Source organism: Rhinatrema bivittatum, chromosome 5 (genome assembly GCF_901001135.1).
Source record: "Rhinatrema bivittatum chromosome 5, aRhiBiv1.1, whole genome shotgun sequence".
In the NCBI taxonomy this organism is placed as follows: Eukaryota; Metazoa; Chordata; class Amphibia; order Gymnophiona; family Rhinatrematidae; genus Rhinatrema; species Rhinatrema bivittatum.
This window is the reverse complement of record NC_042619.1, coordinates 22,675,152-22,681,151: the sequence shown is the minus strand read 5'-3', so window position 1 is coordinate 22,681,151 and position 6,000 is coordinate 22,675,152. Positions and strand designations below refer to the sequence as shown.

Below are 6,000 nucleotides of genomic sequence, written 5' to 3'. Positions count from 1 at the left end.
ATATTTCCCCTGCGCTGGCTACTAAAAACAGCAAAACTAGTTACAATCACACTTACCTAGTGAAAGAAAGTATGTTTTTTGTTAGACTTATTGCATGCTCAGTTACCCCATAGACCTCTGAGGGCCGATAGAAAAACCATACACATTCTAAAATGAGGTTATGAAATATGTAACATTAAATACATAAAAACTGCCTAATTAATGATCATCCTTTCCCTCATTATAAAGCAGAAACGGATATATATTATTTAATACAATTAGGAGGCAGCCCTGAGGTAGCCACACAGGGAGGATTGTAAGCCAGGAGCTATATATTTCCTACCTTATATCTTCCTATTAAATGTTCAACGTGAAACCCTTCCCCCCTGCCCCCGGAGCTGCTTGTTTACAAATAACCACTTTTGTTTCAAAACTAAACTCCAGCCAGCAAATCTAGAGGAAAAAACCCCCCGAGACTGCCATTAAAACCAAAACAAAAGAAAACAAGCCTCAGTAGAAATAAAAGTTAAAGGTTAATCAGCAGTGATTGGGCTCCGTAAAATCACTCGCAAGAGAGGGAGAAGCAGCAGGGGACGGGGGCCATTTACACAATAGGATCGGGAAACAGATCCTCCCCCCGTCCCCATCCCCATCCTAGCCCCCTCTCATGACTCCCCTGCAGCTTTCTTGTCCCGATTGAGATTTACATTTCGGCCTGGGAACCCTCGGGCAGCTCAGATCCGATTGTCCAAGCCTGAGGGGAAGGAATGAAAGATTTCCTTTCACTTTACAGACATCTGGGGCTTGCTTTTTCTTTTTTTCTCTTTTAAGGCGACTGCATCCCGAAGGCCTGGGAGAGAAGCCTGGACGGACTGCAGGCAGCGCCTCTCCCTCACCCTATGTCCGCTATAGGCAGGCAGCTCCCGTCAGGCAGAACTAAATCATCCTTATTAAGATAAAATGCCTTTAAAGTGATCCGAAAGGGCTGGACTGGCTGCAAACGCCTCAGGACTTTTCTTAGGACATTTTAATGCAGGGGATGTGATAGGGGGGAGCTGCTAGACAGCTGGCAAGGCTCCAGCGTTTTAGCCTCTAAAGTGAGCCCGGCGAGCTGCCCTCTCGCTGCCCAGCGTCCAGCTCTGCCGCTCGGGGGATTCAGCTCCTGGGATCCGGAAAGAGAGCTGCAGGCGGAGGTTTCGTGCATTTGCCAGGGCTCGCAGGGAGGGCAATTCACTTTACAATCCAACTGCACGTGAAGGCAATGAGGGGCAATCGCTTTGAAACCGGGACAAGAAGCAGCAGGAGGACTATAAACCGGCCCCCCTCCCCCCCCCCCGGGATCAATCTGCATGCGCTCCCCCCCCTGACAGAAAAGAAATAAAAGGGAGGCATCGCATTGCAGGGAGAGAAGGGTCCGGAGGGGCTGCTCCCTGACCACCCAGCTGCACTGACGAGAAGAGGAGGGGAGGGACTGGAGGCAGGAGGGCTGAGGGAGGGGAGGGGCTGAGGGAGAGGGAGGGGCTGGAGGCAGGAGGCGCTGGAGAGGGAGAGCGCTGCATGCCCGAGACCGAGGGAGTGCACCGGGTGCGTGCCCGTGCCCACAGTACAGAGCCAGTGTCTGTCCCCGCCCCCCCCCGAAAAGCGCTAAGGCTCCGCCCCCTCCCCTCTGGGGCCGCCCGGAGCCCCTCCCCTGTCCCGCCCTCCCGGGCACCTGCTGCAGCCCGGAGGATCCCGGCTCGGATGTGCAGTGACAGAGTCCCGAGCCGCCCCCTCCCCGCACCCGCGCGCCCGGGACCGCCCGCCTGGGGGCGGATGGAAGAGGCGGCAGCCGCGGAGCGGGACGGGGGTTCCGCGGGCTCCCTGCGGGGAGCCGAGAGCTGGGAGGTCTGCGGGGATCCTGCCGGAGGAAGACTTCGGAAGTAAGTGCCGGGCGTCTTGGGAGTTTCGGGCTGCGGCTTGGTGACTCCTGTACCCGAGCGCGCTCGCCGAGGGTTGGGCTATAGGGAACCTGTTGAGCGCTCTTAATCGGAATATTTATTTATTTATTCCGATTGTCTTATAAAAGGGGGGGGGGGGGGGGGGTACAGGAGAGCTGGCACGTTTATAGCACAGATCTGAGCGGAGGGCGTGTAAGTGATGGATGGGATGCTGGGTCCCCGGGTTGGCAGCTGCTGTGTGCCTGCTGTGCCCCGGTGCCCTGGCATCTTTGTAGAGCTCGGCTTTTTTTTCATTAGGGATCTGAGTGCCAATAACGAGAAGGTGAATTGTACATCCAGAGACGCGGGAAAAAAAAGCGGCGCCTTATGTCTGCGCGGGTTTGCACTTTGCTAGTGATGTGCGCGTGCACCCGTGGCCGGACCCTCATGATGGGATCCCGGCAGATGTTGCATGGCTGCAGGGGAAGGCGTCCAGGGAAATTACAGCTGCAAATTCTGCAATTTTTATGGAGTTCCTGCAATTCTATTAAAAAAACACCACTTTTTTCTTTTTACTCCAGTTTCCTTTGTTTAACAAATGTGGTTGTGGATTAAGCCGCAGTCTGCCTGCCCCCCCCCCCCCCCCCCCTGAAGCTAAGCAGACAATCGGGGGAATCCAGGGGCTCATTCAGTAAGGATTTCTTTGCCATTGGCACAGAATGGAGAAAAGTCCTACTGAGTGAAGGTCCTTGGACGGGGGGCGGACAGGATGGGGGGGGGGGGGGGGGGGGGAACAGCAGGGAAGCAGATCCGTAATGTGGATCAGGAGACCAGAACTCAGCAGCGTCAGCAGAGACAAAATTAGGAACATTTCAGCCGCCTGCTTCATTGGGAAGGCTTTGCTCTTAACACATTTCGGTGCCTTTGTAGATCAATAGTCCTTACCCCCATGTGCGGTGTCACTGAAGCAGGCAAATATTTTAAGCAAACATTTACAGGTTCCGCCCTCGGGGCAGGGTGGGAAAGTCACTCGGGCCTGGGGAGGGGGAACCAGAAGCTGTCAGAGGGGGGAAAGCATCACAACGTTTCCCGAGAAGGGAGCGGCAAAACCCGAAACTTTCCCTACATTTCCAGAGCGGGCAGGAGTCAGGCTGGGGGAGCAAGGAAGTCTGCAAACAAACACGCAAAGCCCATTTTGCACACCCGCACGCTTCGAGCGCAAAAAAGGTTACTTGCGCGCCCGCAAAGAGGTGGCGAGAGGACACAGCCCTGCAGATCCCCCTTTCTCCGGGCAAAGAGGCTGCTGCCCACCCGTTTCGCGGATAAAAGTATCTGCAGGGGTCACCAAACCGCGGGGAAAAAGGAGGCGGGTGACGTCGGAGGAAGCCATAATGCGCGTTGTTTTGCATTTCCAAACTGCATCATGCATGCATCGTTTTGAAGGGGAAAAGTATCCACAGGGGGAAAAAAGTGCAAATCTCTCTGTGAGTGCTTTTTCCTTCGCCAGTTATCAAGGAGAGAGCAGGCTCCTACTTTCTTTTCCTCTGAGGAACGGTGCAAACTCGAAAGACAAAAGTGCTCAGGGGCTTTGCAACTCTGCGGGCTGTTTGCATAATTGTGCGCTCAAGGTTTAGCGTTAGCGGCCGCATTAACCCCATGGATTCATCATTTCCGCCATATTTATATTTATATACGGCGGAATGATGAGCCACGTGAATAAAAGGGATGGGGGGGAGGCAAAACTGTGCAGCCGGCTGCATCGCGGTGGTGCGTTTTCGCCCGGGCACACAGTTTGGCACCCATAGCGCCAGGGGGAAAAGGTGGAGCTATTTCCGGCGGTGCTGCTGGTGATAATTGTAGAAAACATTAACGCACATCGTTCCGGCACATCAGGGTTTGGTGAATGTCCCGGCATGGTGGTTGCAGATGGCAATGCGAGTCATGGTACATTTCATGGAGCTGGTTTTCATTTAAATATTTGCTAATGGCAAAAAATCTGCGCATTGGCACTAATAAGCCAGTAACGCCTCTTTAATGCACATTTCACTGGTAACGCGGTGTGCCCGCGTTACTCCTAACAGATTAGCAAATGGGGCTCTAGGGGGTTATTTTCTAAGGCTATTGCATATGTGAAAAGTCCCTTTTCGTGGGCGATAGCTTGCCAGGGGCGGAGTCGGGAGGAGCCGGAGGGGCGAGGAGGCAGTCGCGGCGCTATCTTCGCTGGCGGTGATAAGGTAAGACACGTTATCGCCGCCAGTAGCACGCCCAATAGCATCACCTTTCACGGTGGCACTATTGGGTGCGAAAGCCGGCGGTGATAACTCTGCAGTGGTACGATCGCTGCTGGCTTTCACAGGCCCGCCCCCCCCCCCCCTTCACCCCCCGTTACTGCCGGGATTCACCATTCTCTGTGAGAATGGTGAATCCCGGCCTATGTGAGGTGATCTATCATGGGTTACTGAGTATTTAGAGAGGGGAACCTGAGAGCAGCAGGGGTACAGCACATATCAGAATAATGTATAATAGAGATGTGAATCGTGTGATCGATCGTCTTAACGATTGATTTCGGCTGGGAGGGGGAGGGAATCGGATCGTTGCCGTTTGGGTTTTTTAAAAATCGTGAAAATCGAAAACCGGCACACTAAAACATCCCTAAAACCCACCCCGACCCTTTAAAATAAATCCCCCACCCTCCCGAACCCCCCCCAAAATGCCTTAAATTACCTGGGGTCCAGAGGAAGGGTCCCGGTGTGATCTTTTACTCTCGGACCTCCGGTGCTTGTAGAAATGGCGCCGGCGCTACCTTTGCCTTGTCATATGACAGGTCAAAGGTAGCGCCAGCGCCATTTTGTTTTTTGTCCCCCGAGGTCAGGAGCGTAGGAGATCGCTCCCGGACCCCCACTGGACCCCCAGGGACTTTTGGCCAGCTTGGGGGGGGCCTCCTGACCCCCACAAGACTTGCCAAAAGTCCAGCGGGGGTCCGGAACGACCTCCTGCAGTCGAATCGTGTTGTCTACGGCCGGCGTCATTTTGCACAAAATGGCGGCGCAAAATGGCGCCGGCCATAGACAACACGATTCGACTGCAGGAGGTCGTTCCGGACCCCCACTGGACTTTTGGCAAGTCTTGTGGGGGTCAGGAGGCCCCCCCAAGCTGGCCAAATGTCCCTGGGGGTCCAGCGGGGGTCCGGGAGCGATCTCCTGCCGCGAATCGTTTTTCCATACGGAAAAACCAAAGGTAGCGCCGGTGCCATTTCTACAAGCACAGGAGGTCCGAGAGTGGAAGATCACAGCGGGACCCTTCCTCTGGACCCCAGGTAATTTAAGGCATTTTGGGGGGGTTCGGGAGGGTGGGGGATTTATTTTAAAGGGTCGGGGTGGGTTTTAGGGTTTTTTTAGTGTGCCGGTTTTTTCGCCCTCCCCCTTCCCCCGATTTACGATTTTTTGACGATAAATCGGGGGAATTGTTATTGTATCGCGGCTCTAACGATTTTTGACGATTTAAAATATATCGGACGATATTTTAAATCTTCAAAAAACGATTCACATCCCTAATGTATAATGCTGGGCACTGGTCCTTTGATGAGCTACCTCAACGCATAACGCAACGGTCTAATAGCCAAGGCCCTACACAAACTCCAGATAATATAAAGCTCCACTGTACGACTGACAGAAAGATGCAAACCACGCAACCCCCCATCGTGCCTGGCTGCCTAGAGCATACAGAACGAATTTCAAAACTTCAACCTTGACGTTCAAGGCTCCAAGAGGAGATGGACCTATCTACTTGATCGAAAGGCTCTCCTCATAGGTGCCTTCCAGACCACAGAGCCTCCCACAACAAGTCCATGGAGACAAGAAATGAACCGACACTCACAATAGATGTTTCATGGGAGCGGCACCTGCCCCTATGGGACTCCCTCTCAGGGGAGCTCTGGCGAACGTAAGACCCCCTCAAGGCAAATAAAACCCCAGCTCTTCTGCCAGGCCTTTAATGCCAGACCCAGAACCCAAGGCTGCTAAGTTACCTACAGGGGAAACTGCCATTCGGCTCGGGTACCTCGAACACGCTGCCTCAGAATTGGGCGCACAGGAGGGGTGGCTGT

General features: G+C 53.9%; 1 protein-coding gene across 2 annotated transcripts in view; it reads left to right on the top strand.

Annotated features, from left to right (window-relative positions):
- The first annotated feature begins 1,506 nt into the window (after positions 1 to 1,506).
- P2RY6 (pyrimidinergic receptor P2Y6) overlaps positions 1,507 to 6,000 on the top strand; it is a 144,543-nt gene continuing 140,049 nt past the window's right edge. Inside the window, exon 1 of one of the 2 annotated variants that reach the window (XR_003856830.1) lies at positions 1,507 to 1,898. The gene's annotated coding sequence lies outside the window, so the exon portion shown is untranslated. The remainder of the gene's footprint in view (positions 1,899 to 6,000) is intronic. The other variant, XM_029602131.1, reaches the window with a different exon arrangement.